We start from the raw sequence: 18,967 nt of genomic DNA, 5'->3' as shown, positions 1-18,967 counted from the left end.
CACATTCATCTCTCAAAATTTGTTCTCCCTCTCTTGACTTGCTGCTCCATTTCTCCCATTTTGTGCGGGCACTAACTTCTCCTCTTAGACAACTGTCATTGTTTTCAATTTGCAACAACTCAAGGCTCTTGAGGTATCTCCAGGCAACACAGAGGGAGATGGGAAAACAGGGAGAGGGACAGAGAACCAGGGCCAAGGCCGGTAACCAAGGATCTGCAGCCAATCTACCATGATGCTTCGCTCTGCAGTTCTGGGAGTGAAGTCAATCTCCCGCTTCATAATTTCGTTACACACATTCAAGCTCAGATGTGCAGGGAAACAGCAGCAACTGCAGCAGTCCAACTCTTTATCACGTATGCAGCCTCTGATACAACCCATAGGAGCATCAATAATAAATGCGCAGTTAAGCTTATGGAACAGTCATTGTTTGGTTTAGTTTAGGCACAAAAACCACTTGCTTAGGTTTAGGAAAAGATCATGGATTGAGTTAAAATTAAGCACTTCGTCATGGTAAGATGACCTTCACTGTCATGCTTACAATATTAAACATGCAGTTGAGGTTGTGGAAAGGTCATGGTTAAAACAGTCAACAATTATTGGTTTCAAAGGGGAAAAGAACAGCAGGCTCCCGCGTCAAAGTGCTGTCGCTCAATATATTCACTGTCACCTGATTTCCTCTTTTGCTCTCCTCATAATTACTATGGCCATTAGAGGTCACCTAACAATTAAGTGGAACTATGGGTCATAATAAGCTGCTGGCACAGACAAGCTTTAGGCTTGTTTTTTTTTTTTGTTTTGTTTTTTTTTTTTAAGGGGACAGTCTATTATGTGCAAATCCACTTCCATAAAAACCCTGTTTTGCTTTCTTTTCTTCTTTAGAAGGAAAAAATTTTCATCTTTAAAAAATTGATTGAAAGATTTAAGAATTTTGTCACTGTCAGAGCCACAGGTTGTCATTTGTCCTGTTGGTTTGTTGAAAAGCATTAAGAAAGCGAGTCTTAACTAATAATAGGCTTTCAGAGACAGATGGGTGAAGTTAATCGAGCTCACTCGGATTCCAGGTGGGAACGCATCCTTTCAGGTACTTTGTATCAATTCCCATCATTTCTCCAGTATTACCTGTGCCATGACACCCTAAGAAATTGGGCCTACAGTGTTAACAATGTGTTGCACTAAGAAAATGCACTAAAAAAAGTACAAATACCTAACATTTTTTATATACATTTGCAAAAAAGAAAAGAAAGCAGGGGATTTATTCTGTGCTCATCTTGCATATTAATACAAAAACTAAAAAAATTACTAAAAAATTAATTAGGTGCATAATCAAGAATATGTTTTCTCTCCATCATTGGTTACTGCAAACTATGGTTACTGCAAATTCAATTAATGGTGAAAAACCGCAAAAAATTCCCATCAAAATTAGCCACATAAGGTGCCCTCCTCCCCTTATGTTTTGCATAATAAATGATTTGATTATTAAAATGATCCCCGTAGTGATTCATTTCTTGTAGTCAATCATTCAACTCATTTATTCCGCAATAAAAAACGATCTTACGTATGCACTCACTCAGACATGAACCCATACAACCAATCCAGACAAACACCTTGGTACAGGCAGCCGTACATGCATGAAAGAAACAATGCTAGTGCACATACACACAATTATAGGCTGCAAAAGCACCTTCAGCTGCAACTGTTACTACTGTCGGTGACAGGTAGTGTATGCTAGTGACAATGTGTGAGTGCAATGTGCTGCCGCAGCTTACAGCACCGCCACAGAGCATAATTATAGAGCAGATTGTCTTTCTCATATCTTCTCTCCTTTACATCCAGGAAAAGTCCACAGGCTGCGATAAACAGACCCCTGAGAGATTTTAGAGTTTTGTTTTACAAGCCAATCGTTTTCACTTGCTATAAGTTCTCTGACATCCCCAGAAAAAGTACAATATGAGGCATTAAGATGCAGCTTCTCCCACTGTTTTGGGTCAAGTTTGATTTAACCCAGCTAGTTTTGAAAACACTCTCCCACTCAGCAGATGCAATAGATAAAAATAATAGATCAAACACAGATGGTATGCCCCTCCCCCCTGCAAACTCACAACCTAGAAAAACCTAATAACAGTCTATTTAATGGGTCAACTCTATGATGGGTTTTATGATGTACTGGGCAATCTTCTGCTCACACCCCGCAGCGTTCCAACTCTTTTTTCATGCCTCCACAACACACATACGGACCAACTCAGGCTGAGATACAGCAGTATGAATGGAGTGCAGGCAAAGATGGAGGCAGAGGTAGAGACAGATGGGAGGGAAGGATAGAAAAAGGGAATTTAAGGAAAGAGGAAAAATCTTAAACAGCATCCAGAGAGAAAAAAATCCATATTAGATTAGTACTGATGTGTTGTCCCTTCTCATTCACTCACTTAGTAATGACTTCCAGAGTGACAAAAATATCAATTCTTGGAGGCCACTAATTTTGACATCACCCTCAGTTGTTTTCTGTAAGAATTAAAGGAACATTACGTAATATATGACCTCGACTGTCCCCCAAAAAGTGGTTGGAGTTGGAGAAAAGTGTGGTATCCTCTGGTACAGACCCCCAGCTTTTCAATCCTTTGGCAATGTGTTTGCTCAGTGATTGGTATTGATGAAAAACATTATAAACCCCCTGCAAAGGGAGGTTTGACAGCAGCCAGATAGTAATTTTGTGCTATGAGAAAGCAAAAATCTTTATCTCTTCTCCCTTTAAGTGAAACTGAAAATCCTTCTTTCGCTTTGTCTGCACAAAGTCTGCTAAAAGCCAAATTCTGGTGTTTACTGGGGATACACCAATCTTTTCCTCACTCAATACCGATTCTGAAACCCAACCATGGGGACAGATCTGAAACCAGTGTTCTTTTACCACATTTTAAATATCTAAAACCCTTCATGTCTGCACATAACTGACTTTTACTGTAGCACATAACTTCTTCATTAAATTTTAAAGTGGTAGTTCAGGTTATTTGAGGTTCTTATCTATAGACACTGCCAGTTTGGAGAAGCAGCAGGAGCACTGGCACAGAAGCTGAGTGATGTGCCAGTGCTGGAAGGGGGCAAAAATGTGTATTAGCCACTTAAAAATATGCCCCCACAGAAAAAAACTAATATCAGTTTAAGTGTATGGTTTATTATGAATATTTTTGGAACTAGTTTGTGAACCGTTACTGTATTACTACTGTATTACTACACACAAGCACACCTACAGTTAAAACGTAGGTGCACTTGTACACTGACTATAGATAAGTACCTCACACAACACGACCTCAAATAACCCAAACTATCACTTTAACGACACTGTTAATGAGATTGTGTCACTATCTTTTCTAGTACATGTACTTTAACACACACCAATCCTACTGATATAAACAGTGTCGAGCTGCAAAGAGAAAGGTTAATGGTGATCGGAGCTGCACTGGCTGTCTTGTTTCTCCTCAAAATATCTAAACTGAACTTGTGTTACACAACTCCTCCATAGCGTTTTTGAAAGAGTTTTGTTGCTGAAAGTAAAAAACATGACTCTGAGCACTCAAAACACAAACATAAAATGCACTAAAATGCCTGTCCTAGTTTGGAACATATAAAACTGACCAAATGAGTTGAATTAAAATTTGACTCGGTCAGTTCAATGGGGAGTACAGAGTGTTTCCGCACTCCAACAAACCACATGCAGAAGTCACAAATGCACCCTGCAGCAGTTGCAGGGTGTTGCCTCATGGTCCCTTTAGAGTTCCTCATGTTTAAAACACACAATCTCCATCCTAAAGCAAATCAGTTATTGATCATTAATTCAAACCCTGAGAAGAATTTTTAAACAGCACTGGATTTTCAACATTTCTGTCTCGCACAGCTCAATTTTATCTCCTCTCCACTTTTCCTCCACTTTATCAAACTTTCACATGAACACATCTCAGAAAGTCTCACTGAAGATGATGCAAGGACAGTGAAGTTGAGATCCTAAGTTGAGATCTATTCAAGTGATCTTATTTCATCATGGAGTCATGATGAATATAATTTCACCCGCCAGAAGACTAAGGATGATAACGATAGGTCTGTTGAAAAAATTCTTTACCCATTGTTTGATATCGCAATTGTTGGTGTGCATTCACCAAGAAACTCATGCTGGTTTGCAAAAGTGTTACCTAGGACTGTAACGGAACACAAATCCATGGAGCTCCCCCCGCAGCCAGACACACACAGAAAGCCTTACAGAGACTTTAAAACTCTGCCCTCTGGTAAAACGCAGCCAACCACAATAAGAATGCTAAAGCACTGGCAGCTGTTTCTAAACATCTCACTATAGTATTTTATAGAAATGCTAATAAAACGATGTGGCAAAGTGTGGGTGGACCACGTGTTTAAATCTCTCCCCAATGTTAAAACACAATTTTTATACTCATAATAATAATAATAATAATAATTATGAGATAATGAAGAAGACGACGATGACGGAGAGACGGAGAGACGGAGACGATAAGAAAAAATTAAAACTGACTCACCAGTTTGCTACTTTGCCTCCATGACACAGCTACAACCCGTGAGTCTTTGCACCTGTCAGTCTGTGAGCGTTGGGGCTTGGGGCCAGTAGGTATATAGGCCTAAACAGACAAAAGAAAAATATGAATCAACAAAATTGGAAACAACGATCAAAAAAATAACACAGTACAATTGAACAGCACCACAAACTGCAGCCTCCAAAACGAGTTGAAGCATTTTCAACAAAAATGTAACATTATAACCTGGCATTAGCTAGATGTACCTAATAAACTGTCAACTGAGTATACAATGTATAGCACACATACACACAATTACAGATATAGACTTTTCTGCACACACAAGTACAATCTCAGTGTTACATGCTCAGCATTCACTTTACAGTTACCACACAGATATGCACCTCTCTGACACACACTAACCTTCCTGTCTGTGCTTACTCAGATACTAGCTACTCAGTGATATATATGGGAGGTCAGTAGACTAAACATTTTCTCTCTGTGGGCTACAGGCTGCAGGGGTCTGCTTGGTCAGCACACAACTGCTCACTCTTATCAACAGATAGGGAATACCAGCAGCACTGCCTCGGTTAGAAAGTGTAATGAGCATGTGTGTGTATATACACTGAAGTGTGTGTTTCTGTGTGCCTCTACCTCTAGGACAGAGAGAAAGTTAGGCTACTGGGGTGTGTGTGTGGGCTGGTGTGTATCAGAGGATTACACGGAAAGAATTTCTCCTGCCGGTCTGCAGCTTGTTTTGTTACATGGCAAAAACATCCCATAAGAACATTTTGATTATGAAGAGTATCTGACAAGGGATTAAGGTTAATTTTAACATTTTTCTGGTTATATTATCAAAATGCATATCATATAAATCCATGAGCATCCATGTCAGATACCATCTGGATTAACACTAAACCTCCTAGCTTCATGATAAGACAAATCACATAATATCAAGCTCTGGGGATGTTTAGGATATGGACATGCTGTCTCCTCATCTATAATTTTCACATCACATGTTCAATTTATCTGCACTTGTAAGAATAATATACTCAAAGTATTGTGTAAGGCCAGAAAACTTATGTGCAATTAAAACATCAGGTAACTGGCTGGAAAATTGCTAGTAATTCTTCATTCTGCTCTGCAACTTCAATACCTGTGTGTATATTTAAAATGGGGGTATCATTAGGTCTCTAACATTCAGTTGTTACATGTCTTGATCAAGCCCTGCTGTAGTGGAAGGGAGCTGTGCTTTTCATTAACCCCTTTTACGAGGCAGTTAATTTACTTGTTAGACTGTGATTTATTTTACTAGTTACAATGAATTATTTTTTTTATTCACTGCATGTATCAACACCAGTTTATCTCCCAGATCTCCTCAGGACCTCACCTCCAGAAATCTCAGATCTTCTAACAAATTAGTCTTATAAATTACATATTTCCTGTCAAAATTAAAATAGCTGTTTAATTTTTCTATTTCTGTTTCAGACCCATTTTAAATTGCTTTTGAGTTTTCAAAACATTTTGCAAAACTACATGTTAATGATTGCTTATTGTGACTCCTGAATACTATTTGAATATTAACTTGTCACCAAATGTAACAGTGTGGCTCACTGATGTGTTTGCAAACAGTGGAGCTCTATGTCACAGAGGAATAGGAAGATATATCAGGCTTTAGATACACAGACAATACCTGTTAGTATGGATCAATTCATTGCTGGTTTTGGTCTTTTTATGGGATCTTTTGACAGTAAGTACAATATAGAATAAAAATACAGCGTTATCCTTAGCCTTATCCTTTAAAACCACTTAAAACAAACAGGTAAATACAGTCTGATAATGTGCCATAACCGACTTATTGAGTAGCTGAGCTATGAGATGCATCACTTCACTGTCAGTCATATCACTGTGGAGAAAGGCCTTGTCAGATTAACTTTTCAGTGGTGGAGAAGTATAAATATGTAAAGGTCCAGATGTGACATGTCAAAGAACAACAAAAAAATGTAAGATTTGTATCACATATGTGGGAATATGTGGGTGGTGTACTCTGCAACTTTGTTCTGCCTATTAGCTGTGCCCTTCTGCATGCCTGTTTCCTACACCACAAAACATGTCTCTGCCCTCCCACTGAAGCTGCTATTTCCTGTCTTAAAAATTAAATTCACTTAAGAGAAAATGTGATGATTTTATCCCTTCGTGGTACACCTCCATTAAGTTTATGGCTGTGTGAGCAATTACTCCCATGCGGTTTCACTGTGATTAGATAGCCTGGCCTGTCTCATGAAACAATAAGTTTGGTCTTAAGATGCAAATATTATGCAGAAACTGTGGGAGAAAAATCATACCCTGCACAAAAAACAAGTTATTTGAGGAGACATCAAAAAAAAAAAAAAGGTTGTAAGTTGACAAAGTTCCCAATAACACAATGGAAAGTGATGTAGAGGAGAGGATGGCAGTCAAGTGTATTTTCCTAGGAATCAATTATGTTTAAATATTTTTACAAGAATATTTTATTACAAGAAAAAGCCCAAACCTGAAAGCTCCATTAATCACTATTTTTTATACTAACAACTATCAAATGTGTGTGGCTCGCTTGCAGTGACTATCCCATAGAGAACTACCACCCAACTCTACTGACCTTTTAAGTCCAGTTTAACAAATTGTTTTGGTTTTAAGGCACTTCACCACTCTCGCTATCCACCACTATCAAGCATGAACCACCCATTGTACACTGCGTACCTACCCGCGATTTGCAGACAAAGTTAACAACTAGCTCGTGAAGAAACACAACAATTTAGAAGATAAACAGCCAGATGTTTTTGTGGAGGTCAAACTAGAGCGGCCTGCACAACATTGATGTATCTGTTTTACACAGACCAGCACAGATAATAATTTTAATGCAGTATATCATTAAAGTGACTCCAAAAAAAAAAAAGTGTTTTCATCTACCGCACCATTAATGCTGTATGCAGTAATAAAAAAAAAAAGAAAAAATTTCCTACAGTATCCATCTGACTAGAAAGCGTCATAACCTGTGATTATCTCACTGTCAGCAATGAAACATTTCTTTACTCACTTGAGGATTCTAGCTCAGCAGATCAACACACTCATCAAATAGCTATCTTACTAATTCAATTATGAAGAAGTCACTTTATTTTCTTGCTAGAAACACTTCTAGGATGACATCCCTTCTATGGATCTTGTGGCAATGATTTGATTTCAACACCTAAAAGAGATCAATAAATGTAATAGGTCACTGAGTGTCAGACAGTCTATAATTTTACTCGCTGTCACCTTTCTACAATGTGGAGATAAATGTCTAGCTGCTAACGAGGGCCTTCCACTGAGGCCAATTAGCACATGAAAATGTTTTCTCAATGTGAAAACTCCAACGTGCCTGTGAAATATTTTTTTTAAAAAAAGGTCATCAGGCAACACCATTTACAGGAAAGTAATTGAAAAAAATCATGTTGTGCAATTTATGATTTCTTGCTTGAATTTGTTGCCAATCCATTATAGTGTTCACAAGCAGTTAACTATATCATGTGGACATAAAACAGGGACATCATTAATATAGTTAATTGCACCATCACCATCATGCTAATCACCAAAATTAAACAGAGGAAAAACAGGTGGGGAGCATGAGATGGTAGAATGTACGAGTAAAGGTGAAAATAATGCTGGGTGATGTCGAGCGAAGATGGCAGGAAGGGGCAAGTAAGACTCATTATCGAGCAGCACCTCTTCTGGCTGTGTTTGTACATGTTGACAACAGAACAGAGTGGGAGGCTGAGAGGAGAGAGAAAGAAGAGAATTATGAGGAAATGAGAGGGTGGAGAAGGCTGCAAGATCACAGATAAGGAGAGGTGTAGAGCCAAAAGGGGAAGAGGATGCAATTCAATTTCAGGTTTACTTTCTGTTTCTGTGTTATAAACACCTTTTTATTTAATCCTATATTTCATATAGATGTACAAGATGCTCTCAAAAAATAATGCCATCAATTGTTTAATTTATAAATTCACAACTTCATACAAAGTGCAATAGAAAAAAAACTCAATTAAATCAATATATGCTTTGACCACTATTTCCCTTTAAATAGTGGTAGTTCTCCTTTGCACTCTTGTGTTTTTCAAGGTAATTTGCAGGTAGGTTGTTCTAAGCATCTGTGGATTTTAGGCTGTCTCAGTGTCTTGTGTCTCTTCATGTGATCCCAGACTGATTCCATAATGTTGAGATCAGGACATTGTGGGGGCCATCTATTGCAGGACTTACTGAAGATGGTTGTTTATGACTCTGGCTGTATTTTCATGCACTGTCATGCTACACTGATCAGACACTTCCCTGATGGTATTGCCTGATGGGAAAGCATCTAAAAATATAAGTGCCTAAAATTTTTTTGCAGAGAACTGCATGTTGTCCCAAAACAATGAGTTTCCATTTTACTGTCATTCCTAGTGGCAGAGTAAGACTGATGAACTAATAAATCTATTATGCCTTGGTATGATACTGTTATTAGTTCTTGTCGTGTTAAAGTTATTACGCTTAAAATTTCAGTCCTGGTTGATTTTGCAACCCTCATGCTGTTCAATTCTACAAGTCTGAGACTTCTGTGAGCAGCAAACACACCTTTAGCGCCTGCTGTGTCATAGTCATTGTGTTTTAATAAGGTCAGCCAATTATTGTCGTCTTCCAATAATTCCATGAACTACGGCAATCTGATTTCATGCAACACAAGTGGTTTTCCACATAGCAGGGCACTGTAAAAGGAGTTGGTTACTATTGACAATGAAAACTAATGCACAGAGAAGTGTATGAATAAAAGTACGATGAATGACCATGCTGAAAAAATACAGACTGAATAGTATCAAAAACATTTCATGAAATCTTTTGAAAATAACTTCATTTTAATCCCACTGAATGTTACCTTGGTTTATTCAGCAAAATTCAGATTCACTCATTATCAAGGCCTATTACCATGGTTTATCTTTGTCCTTCCTCACTGTTCAGAACAAAATTCAAATTAAGCAATACCAGGGAAAGAAGATCAGGGGAAAATTGGATACTGAAAGAATAGTAGGAGTATGCTGCTTCCAGAAACCTAATATGAACTTTCTGTGGGCCAAGAGGAAAAAAAACTAACAAACAAGCTTGCTATTTAGAACAGCAAATGTTAAAACCTTTGAAGAATTGACTATAGTTTCATTCACCACTGTGCTTTATCAATAGGTGACAGAGGGTAACAAAACAGGAATTAATTTATGTGAAAATGTCACAGATTATTACTTTTACAGGCTTGGCTGCTCAAAACAATGCAGTTGTCAAAATGTGTGTGTGTGTGCCACCAAGTGACACAGATTGAAGCACAAATCCAGTTATATGCTCACATCAACAAAACACAGCTTCTGCAGCGCTATGAAATCTGTCTTCAGTCCCCAGAGGAACAGCACACACTCTGTCACAGAGCTCTAGTCAAGATCAGTTTTGTCAATTTCATGTCAAGTCTACGACTGGAGCAGAAAGTCTGATGAGGTCTAAAGATGGTCAAGATGAATCCAAAACCACAGAGCAAACAGACCAGACAGGGCCTTTCCAAGACTCTGACTGCCCTAAAATTTAAGATGCATTCAAATCATTCTTTTAACTTAACTTGTCTTCCAGACGCATTGGAGCCAATATGTGAGAGGACTAGGAAATCAACGTTATGATCTGAAGAAGTTCATGCTGCACATGCTGGGTCTACCTATACCATGGTAAATCACAGCAAATCATACGTTTAAATATAAATACAAATACCTAGCTGGGTATTTGAGGGGATATGACAGAATAGAGATTTCCATGTTGCATTTTTATGTATCAAAATAAAAGAGCAGAGTGAAACAACATTTGATACTAACAACTGAAGTACACCAAACACTCTGCAAAACATAAAACAATCTGTTAAGGACAAAAAAAAAAAAACAACAACAACTTGTATTTCCCGATTTCACCAGCCTCTACTCTCAAGCAGCATGTCAAGTAGAAAACAAAAACCTGCATTTGAAATCTCAAATTTTGAAAATATGCTCAACATCAGATCTAATATACTATTAGTCAAATACTTAAACAAGAAATTATCAAGAAAATTAGGAAAAACAATAGTAGATTAGAAATTAGAAGAGATTTGGGGGGGGGGGGGGAACTACTTTGGCAAGGTGGTTATAGGCTAAAGTAACTAAAATATCATTGACATGGAGTTAGTAGAATGGATTACCTGGTGCAAGTAAAGAATTTCAGTATGTTTTGGCTGCAATTGTTGATCAAATCTGTTTTTTTGGATTTATAAATTAATTGTTTAGTTTATTAGATGTTAGAAAAAGTTCAAATGTTCATTACTATATTCCAGAAGTCAAGATGTTCCTGTCACTTATTGTGTCCGAACAACAATTAAAAAGCAAAAAGTGATTCTGTTTATTATGAGATGGAGAAAAGCTGCAAATCCTCACAATGGAGAAGCTAAAACCTACCATTATATTACCTACCATAACCTGCCATTATATTAGACAAATTACTTGAAATGATTCATGGATAATTTAAAATGTTATTGATACATTTTTTTTATTAATCATGTCAGAACTCAATGGTGTATAATATGTATATATCATATAAGATATTCAAATCTTTTATTTCTCAGCAGAAGGACTTGAATGTCATCATCACCCACTAAAAGAAGCAATTTACAAGTGTAATAAACCTGACTGGAAACTGCAGCAGGTTTTCCTCAGAGCTCTGTGGCTGAAAAAGCACTTGCCCATATCATTATCTGCCATCTTCAATAGCAGTCGGCATATCTGAAAGCTGGAAAGTATTCAAGCTAACCATAAGGTGTTTACATTTCAGGCATTTAGCTGTCACTCTTATCCAGAGCGACTTACGATGAGTGCAGCACGGGAATAAATTATCTAGGATCAACAACATCGCAAACAACCAATACCGGCTAGGGCAGTTATTCCTTAGTGAAAAGTAAAAAAAAATTGTGCAAAAAGAGACAGCTCTGGGGATAGAGTGGGTTTTTTTTCCAAGTTCAGTATATATTGGAATAAGTTGAGGGGGTAGATATGGGAGAGGGATTATGACTCAGAAGTCATATAGGTATTTCATAATGGTTTGGTACCTTGCTGTACACACAAACTGTGGCAGTTCAAAACAGTTAAAACTCGATTGAGCTAGTGAAGCAATACAAACAGTTCCATCATATGTGAATAGTGTTTGGATGAGACAAAACTTGATAGGATGTGATTTTAGCATGAACTGAAAAGTAAACATTCCTCTCCTGATTGTGACCTGTCATGGAATATGAGGTTGAATTGCAGTCTAACAATTCTGATAATCTATTGATCAACGTGTGAGATAGGGAGGGAAAAGCATGTTTCTTCAAGATATCTTGAAAAATACTATAGAAAATAGGTTTAAGGTTAGTCGTCTAATTACACATCTTTTCCTTTTTTGATACTTTTTTTTTTTTTGAACTTTATTTTTATGAAGTCATTTTTCAATACACTTATAGAGAAAGAAAGGAGAAGAACAAGAAAGGGAACAAGACAGAAAAGGCACAGATGGAAAAATATACCTACGCATATGTATTATTACACAGGGAGAGAGGAATCATAATAACAATGTGTACATTTCAAGAGGTATCTCCAGGGTTTAGAGACATTTCAGTCATATTTGATCCATTTGTCCATAGTCTATCCTTCATATGAAAACAGGACAGAGACATTCTCACACCAGTGGCCAACAACACCGAGAGAGCACATCAAGTAGGACAGTAGGGGGGCGCTGTACTCAGGCAAAAAAGAAAGAGAAAAAAAAAAGAAAAAAAGGGAAAATGAAACAGAGCACATTATTAGTTGTTATGAACTGCCTCCTGTTGTAGGTGTCACTTATTCAAGATGAGCTGTCCATTTCCTCCAGAACATAGTGAATTTGTCCATGCACAAATTCAAGGAAAAAGTCAGTTTTTCCATGTCATATATTTCTTTCACAATTGCAATCCACTCCTCTTTAGATGGGGACTCTTTCGATAGCCATCTTCTTGTAATAGCTTTTTTACTTGCTACCAACATTATTTTAATCAAATATTTATCAGTAGCACTGATTGTGGGGGAAATATTACCAAGATAAATTGTGCAAAAATCATTATTAATCTCAAAGCCTACTATTGAATTCATTTTCTCCACTACAACCCGCCAGTAAGAGTGTATAATCGGACAGTCCCAGAAGACATGGAAATGATCTGCCTGAGCATTTCCACACTCTCTCCAACACTTTCCATAACTTGTCTGACCTTTCTGAAGCTGTTTATTTTTGGGAGTGATAAAAAATCTGATTATATTTTTCCACGAAAATTCCCTCCAATAACCAGAGCTAGAAGTGCTCATTTGTGTTTTACAAATGTTCAGCCATCCATCATCCAAAATGGTTATTTTTGCTTCTTTTTCCCAGTTGGATTTAACATATAGAGTGGAAGAACCGTTTAATGATTGTAAGCAGGAGTAAATTTTAGAAATCAATTTACGGTTCAATTTAGATCTGTATGCATCGATCAAAATGTTTATTAAATCAAAACTGCCTTCCTCTGTTGTTCTTACATCACAGTTAAAATGAGCTCTAACTTGAAGGTATCTGAAAAAGTCTTGATTTTCTAAGTCATAATTGTCTTTAAGTTTTTGAAAACAGTCTAGTCTCCCTTTATCAAAAATGAGACAGTATGTTGTGATACCTTTGGAGAGCCACTGTTTGAAGCGTCCATCCATCTGGGCAGGTTTAAAATCTTTGTCATGTGCTACCCATCGTAATATTTTAATGTGGTTTTCCAGTTTGTTTTTACGGCATTCACTAAACCAAATGTTTAGGGGTGTTTTTGTCCAACCGCTTAAGTTTTGTTTGTGCAGTAGGTATAGATTTCTGTCTCCAAGTAAGCTCTGGAGGGGAATGTCCAGTTGACTTAATTCTAGATTTTTCCATTTGGCATTGTAACATGGGTCGCACAGATAGATCAAGTATCTAAGCTGTGCAGATTTGTAGTAGTTCTCTATGTTCGGCAGGGCCAATCCTCCTTTTTCTTTAGACAGTTGCAATGTTTTATATCTAATCCTTGGTTTAAGGCCTCTCCATATGAACCTAGATAGCATTCTCTTCCACTCTATTAATTGTTTTTCAGGTATTTCTATTGGTATTGACAGAAAAAGAAAAAGCAATCGTGGTAAGATGTTCATTTTAACTATATCTATTCGGTTATGCAGGTCCAGTGGTAATAAAGTCCATTTGTTTAAATCTGCCTTTATCTCCTTCGTAATTGGAAGATAATTAGTTGCGTAGATGGTAGATAAATCCTTAGGGATTTTTATTCCTAAATATCTAATAATATTATTCTCCCATTTAAAATTGCACAGGTTATTTATTTGAGGTGGGGGAATATAATTAAATGAAATAACTTGTGTTTTATGAATGTTTAACTTATACCCCGAGTAGTAACCAAATGTTTTCAGGGAAGACATTAATTTTGGTAAACTCAGATCTGGTTGTGAAAGAGTGATTAATATGTCATCTGCGTAAAGGCAGGTCTTATACTCAGTATCTTTAAGCCGAATTCCTTTTATGTCCTGGTCTTCTCTAATAGCCTGAGCCAAAGGTTCGATAAATAAAGCAAACAAGGCCGGACTTAAGGGACATCCCTGCCGACAGCCTCTTTCAAGTGGCACAGGGTCAGTCAAATTACCATTTATTTTGATTCTGGCTGAGGGAGAATGATATAAGTTTTTTAGGTATGAGATAACTTTAATATCAAAGCCAAATTTTTGTAATGTTAAGTATAGGTATTCCCAACTAACTGAATCGAATGCCTTTTCGGCATCAAGGCTAAGAACAATGGACTTATCTTTATCTTTACTCATGTGCTCCATCAAATGTAAAGCCCGTCTTACATTATCTTGTGTCTGTCTAGCTTTAAGGAAACCTGTCTGGTCTTCATCTATTATGTCCGGAATAATATTTTCTAATCTTTTTGCGATTATTGAGGCATATAATTTATAATCTAAGTTTAAAATCGATATCGGTCTGTATGAACCGCACTCAGATTTATCTTTGCCCACCTTAGGAATTACAGAAATGATAGCACGTCTCCAGGAAGCTGGTGTTTCTCCCCCATTAAGTGTAAAATTAAAGCATTTCAATAATGGTGGTGACAGTAACTCTCTAAATGCTTTGTACCATTCTGCGGAGTATCCGTCCTCACCTGGCATTTTATTTGTTTTGAGTCTCGAGATAGCATTATCCAGCTCTTTTTGTGTTATTTCATTGGTCATTATTTTATTCTGTTCTGATCCAATGGACGGAAGATCCAGTGAGTTAAGAAAATGTGTAATACTCAAAGAATCAGCTCCTTTCGGTCGTGTGTACAGATCTTTATAGTAATTTTCAAAGGATTTTTGTATTTCTTTTAATTTATAACACATCTTTCCAGATTGTGTGTCTTTAATTTTATGGATGGATCTTTCCTCTTGTTGCTTTCTTATCCTCCAGGCTAACAGTTTTTTAGCCCTAGGTCCATTATCATAGTACTTTTGTTTGATGAATTTTGCCTTCATCTCCTCATGACTATCATATAGTTTGTTTAAATTTTGTTTGGTGAGTTTTATCTGATCTAATATTTTGGGGTCATTAAGTTCCATGTGTTTCATTTCTAAATTTTTTAGCTCCTGTAATAGGTCTTTTATTCGCTTCTGTTTCTCCCTCTTTTTAATTGAGGACCACATTATAAGTTTTCCCCTTATTACTGCCTTAGCAGCATCCCATACAATATCTGGAGACACTTCACCAGTATCATTTTGTTCTAAATATTCTTTAAATTCCTTATGAATATATTGTTTACACAAAGGGTCATTTAATAGGCTTGTGTTGAGTCTCCATGTCGTGTTTTTCACTTCAGCATCCAGGTGTAGGGAAAGATATACACCTGCGTGGTCTGAGATATCTTTAACCCCTATTTGACACTTCGAGATTCTATGTCTTTCTGAATTGGACATAAAAAAATAGTCAATTCGTGAGTGAACATTATGGGGATGGGAGAAGAAGGTAAACTGCCTTGCTGTTGGGTTCAGTTCCCTCCAGACATCCATCATACCTGCCTCAAGGAGAAGTTTCTTAACGGTGACTGTCTCAGAATTAATTCTTTTTGTTACATTGGAGGAGTCAAGGAACGGTTGTAATTGTATATTCCAATCTCCGCCACAAACCAGGACCCCGTCAGTCTCTTCAGCAATCAAATCAAATATTTTCTTTGTAAATACTTTATCGTTACCGGGGGTCTATACACATTCAGTAGTGTTACCTGCTTGTGATCAATGTAACCCTTCACTAAAACGAATCTCCCCTCAGTGTCCTTTATTTGTTTTAAGATCTGGAATACAACTTTGTTAGAAATTAGTATTATAACTCCTCTCTTTTGACCATTTTTATAAGATGAATAATATGCATTCTTAAAGCCCAAGTGTTTAAACTTTTCATGTTCTTTATCGCTTAGGTGGGTCTCCTGCCAAAAAATAATATGTTGTTTTTCTCTTTTCATCTTAGTAATCAACTTGCTCCTTTTGATAGGATTTAGCAGACCATTAACGTTTAAAGTAATTATTTTGTATTCCTGGTTTGACATTCTACCTCTTAGTACGAATGCACATATTTTTCCCCTCCATTAATCTAAACATGTAACTAAAAACCATCTGTGCTGAACATAACCAAACAAAAATAACCTCCAATGGTGAAGTAAAGTAACAACTTCTGAACAGGGAGGGGAGGCCTCCAAAGGAAGGGCCCCTCCAGATGCGTCCTAACATCGTTCTGTTAGCGATTTTAGTACACACAGTTTTTTGGTGTAGTTTCTGTCACCCGATGAAACAGTCCTATCGGTATTTTCAAAATATTATGAGCTAAGAGCCATAACATCCGACCGATGGTTAATCAAGAAAGGAAAAGAAAATACCGAGTATATCTCAGGTCATATTCTCCTGCAGTGTAATGGCTCGTTGAAACCTCCGGAGCTTCTCTCTGGCTCGATCGATGTCTGTGGACCGGTTTCGACGTCCTGGGGACCCGCTGGTCTGCCATGTATTTCTTTCCAGCTTCTTGCGCGGTGTCACGGTTGTCTGGGATGCGTCGGCGTGTTTCCCTCGTCGGTTCCTTCGTCAGCTGTTAGTATCCCCCTCTTAAGCATATCCTTCGTCGCCTCGTCCGCGTTGCTGTATGTGGTGGGTCCTTCTTCATAAAAGACTCGGAGTTTTGCGGGTGCAGGTGTTTGGAATCTGAGTCCTCGTTCTTTTAACACCTTCCTCAATGGTGCATATTCCTTTCTCTTTTTTATCACTTCTGCTGGATAATCGTGATCGAAGTACACTCTTTTCCCGTTGAGGTGTATCTCTTTCTTTTTCCATGCGGTGCTCAGCACCAAATCCTTGGTTTTGTACATGAGGAAATAAACGACCATGGATCTCGGGGCAGCTTGTGGTGGTGGTTTTGGTCCGAGTGACCGGTGACAGCGTTGTATTTTGAGGTCAATGTCTGGGAGTTGCAACTCCGACTTAATAAATTTCTCCAGAAAATCACCTGCGTTGTTCCCCTCCTCTCCCTCGGGGATCCCGAAGATGCGGAGGTTATTTCTGCGGGAGCGTGTTTCTAAATCTGTTAACTTTGACACGAGAAGAAGCGTGTCCTTCGAGTTAACACTCCACTCCTCCACCTCGGCCACTCGGGTCTCCACCCCCTCCATCCTAGCCTCTGTGTTCTTGAGTTCTGTCCCAATCTCGTTCAGTTTCTGGTTAACTTCTTCTTTAAAGTTTCCGAGCTCTTCTTTCATGTCCTTTTTGATTGTCTCGCAGAATCCGCTCAGTTCTTTTTTCATGTCCAAGTGTCCCGCTCTTATGTCAGCGCGGATAGCATCCATGCTAGCTCGCATGGCGTCCATCATAGCATGCATATTAGCTTCACCTGTGTCGACGTCTCCTGTCGCCATTTCCTCGTTTTCCTCACTATTTGGGCTCGTTATGGTCTTAGCGTTTCTTAGTTGGTATTTCCCCATAAGAATTTCACAGATATGGTCACATTAATTACTCTAAGGCAGGGGAAATGTTGGACCGTTCTGGGAGCTCTCGAACTACACCACCGACCAGATCGCCGCCATACCCGGAAGTCCTTTTTTGATACTTTTAAACACCTTCCAAGGCATCAGTCATCTTCGGCTCATGTGTGTTGTAGGGCACACCTGCAGAGGAAGTTATTGTTAATTAATGCTTAGCCATGGCCAGTGTCATCATCATAAGGAGCGAGGGGACCTAATTGGCAGAATCTGTTTCCTGGCTCAGGCTGTAGCATATTCAGCCGCATCGTGAGATTAGGATATGAAGGTTAACTGGAGAAACAGATAATGGCACATGTATGCACTTCAGCTAACATACTGTATGTATATATGTTTTTATATAAGCGTGTGTATGAATGCATCTTTCCTTCACGACACTGCTATCTGAAAAATGAAAAAGGAAAGCGGACCTATACTGTTCATAGATACTTATGCCGGGAAACACACTGCCTTTGTTGCAGCTGCAGCTGACCTGCTGCTGGTCGCACACGTGTGTGTCTTCACTCCGGCTGCGTTGTCTGCTTCTTCTGCATTGCTGCCAGCTCTATCTCTCTACATAGAGTTTGCAGGTTACTGGAATGTTGGATTTCTTTTCATTATAAAATAATTTCTGAATTATTTTTGACAGAAAATGCCACTGTCTCCACATGCAGCTGCTAAAATAGTTTTAAAAAATATATCTATACTTTTTCATGTGTGTGTCATATTCAGATTCAGCCTAGACATAGAAAACTACAGTGGAAGGTTTCAGTTTTATGTAATGTTGCTGGTATGATGTGTATATTTCTTTTCTCTGTCTATTTCTACTGTGAAACGCACGTGTCATGCTTGAAAAATCGGTAAGTCGCCAAATCTCTAGGTTACACAACGCAGCTGTGAGGTGTGAGACTCACACACGTGTCATGCAGGCAGTGTGTCCGCACTAAACCATTAGCATGGGCGCTGAAGTGAAAACCAAGACGTCAAGCAGCCGCCACGCACACGCTACAAATCGTGTGTGTTCTCAGCCTTAGGTTTTTTGAAAGGGTGCAAGCACAACCCCCTTGTCTTGAATGTTAAAAAGATGGAGATGGTGTTTGGCCCCACGGCAGTCAGTGACCACAGGTCACCCACAACCATCTCACAGGTCTCTTCGTACAAATATCTTGATGTTTTTATTGACAACTCATTAACATGGAACACCCATGTTCTACCATGATCATGGTTTTGATAAAAAATTTATGTTAGCACCTCTCTGTGTATCTCAACTCAAAACTTGTCTGACTAATGCAGA

General features: G+C 38.2%; 1 long non-coding RNA gene across 2 annotated transcripts in view; it reads right to left on the bottom strand.

Moving 5' to 3' along the window:
* Nucleotides 1-18,967, bottom strand: part of LOC130182196 (uncharacterized) — a 118,533-nt gene that overhangs the window by 63,763 nt on the left and 35,803 nt on the right. Inside the window, exons 1-2 of one of the 2 annotated variants that reach the window (XR_008829690.1) lie at nt 16,546-16,999; nt 4,536-4,634 (exon numbers count right to left, since the gene is read on the bottom strand). This is a non-coding gene — a long non-coding RNA (uncharacterized LOC130182196). Of the gene's footprint in view, nt 1-4,535; nt 4,635-16,545; nt 17,000-18,967 lie in introns of those variants that run through there. The other variant, XR_008829689.1, reaches the window with a different exon arrangement.

Source organism: Seriola aureovittata, chromosome 15 (assembly GCF_021018895.1).
Source record: "Seriola aureovittata isolate HTS-2021-v1 ecotype China chromosome 15, ASM2101889v1, whole genome shotgun sequence".
Lineage (NCBI taxonomy): Eukaryota > Metazoa > Chordata > Actinopteri > Carangiformes > Carangidae > Seriola > Seriola aureovittata.
This window is presented reverse-complemented; position numbering and strand designations above follow the sequence as displayed.